This window comes from Pteropus vampyrus, unplaced genomic scaffold, assembly GCF_000151845.1.
Source record: "Pteropus vampyrus isolate Shadow unplaced genomic scaffold, Pvam_2.0 Scaffold57, whole genome shotgun sequence".
Lineage (NCBI taxonomy): Eukaryota > Metazoa > Chordata > Mammalia > Chiroptera > Pteropodidae > Pteropus > Pteropus vampyrus.
In genome coordinates this window covers 6,245,185-6,246,798 of record NW_011888838.1, presented here as the reverse complement: position 1 = coordinate 6,246,798, position 1,614 = coordinate 6,245,185, and the positions used below count along the sequence as shown (strand labels likewise).

Sequence of the window (1,614 nt, the reverse complement as noted above, 5' to 3'; positions counted from 1 at the left end):
TAAACATCTGTTCCTCAGAGTTCATGCGTAATGTCATTACCTAATTAGAATCTAACCACATGATGTTTTTTTTGTTAAATATAAAGTGATTATGATAAACTCTGACATAGGAAATCTAGGGACCTGACTTAAAGGAAAGAAAAGATTATCTTCAAGTTTAAGATTTTCGTTAGTGAGTAGATAATGCTACTTTTTGACCAAGTCTATTTTGTTAAAGAATTAAAGATTACTCACAGTTCATTTTTTTTTTTTTTAAGAAAAAATAATATAGAAAGGCCATAGGCAGGGCTATGACCTAGATTCCGTGGGATCCAGAAAGAGAAGGGTTCTCCACGATCTAGTAATCTTCCATAGAGTTGGTTCTTATGTTTCCACATAGTCTATTTTTCTTTTTTTACTAGTCCATGCACTATTTGCACCCTAGCTTATCGCCCAGTCATCCAGCTCTTTTACTCATACGGTCTTACACTTTTCCAACAAGTATTTATTAATTAAGTCATGATTTAGGTTCCCAGGATGGGATGTACCCAGGTCCCCCTTCACCTCTCTGGGAGAAGGATGGGAGACAGAGGAGAGGCGTAGTGGAGCCAATTTAGATCTTCCCAGTAAATGTGCCTTCTGCCCAGTGGTTGTCCCAGGCTGACACCTAGGATATGAGGCAGAGGGACTTGTATACATGCTGGTACCATTTGCACATGGAGATATCACCCCCTTTAGCAGTCATTGCCTTCTCACAGTGGTGGAGTCCAGGTAGTTCTGCCAACAGTTCTTGGTCTGGTTCTGGTTGAGGAAGTGGCTGTCAGAAGGGGTAGTCTGGTAGTTCTTGATTTTAGTCCTGATATCTCCTGCCATGTTGCTGACTCCTAAAGATGCCTCTGAAGCAGCTTGCAGCAAAATGTGACCCTCAGCAAAGATGCTTCCATCTGCCTGCCCATGTAGTCTATTTAAGACATGGTAATGGCTATTTCCAAGGCTTTATTAACATTACATTCATTTATACATACACACACATATGCATATATATATATGCTAATTTTCACTATTTTCCTGCATTTTGGTAAATGGTTCTTTACACAAGCGTTCAATGATAATACAGTCATGATAATACTGATTCATTTACTAAAATTTACCAATCAATATTTGGAGTAACATATTTTTAGTGAATTGGCATATTAAAATTCCATGCTTTTTGATGGCAATGTGGTTGAATTGCTATTGGAAAATGATCCCAAAGGAAATTGCTATGACCCTCTAATCAGATTACCAAACTCTGATCCCTGAATATACATTCATTCAACAAATATCTATGAGCACTGATTGGAGAATAAAAGATATCAAGTAAACTTTATATCTCTGGCTTTTTCTGTTTAGAATAATTTTTACTAATAGTTTATAAAACCATTCCTAGGGATTTGTGCTTTCATTATGTATTGTGATATTTTTTTCCCACCAATATTAGGCAACCCAGACCTAGTGGAAACTAGAATAAAACCTAGAATTAATACAATCTAATACAGAATAAATTGATGTGTTCTTTAATATATAATCAGGATTATTTTTATTAATAAGTAGGAAGTTGTTATTGATTATTCATGAATTTTCCACATACTTACA

At 35.7% G+C, this 1,614-nt stretch overlaps 1 pseudogene; it reads right to left on the bottom strand.

Moving 5' to 3' along the window:
* Window positions 1-592: 592 nt before the first annotated feature.
* LOC105292438 lies at window positions 593-852 on the bottom strand (annotated as a pseudogene).
* Between the last annotated feature and the right edge of the window lie 762 nt (window positions 853-1,614).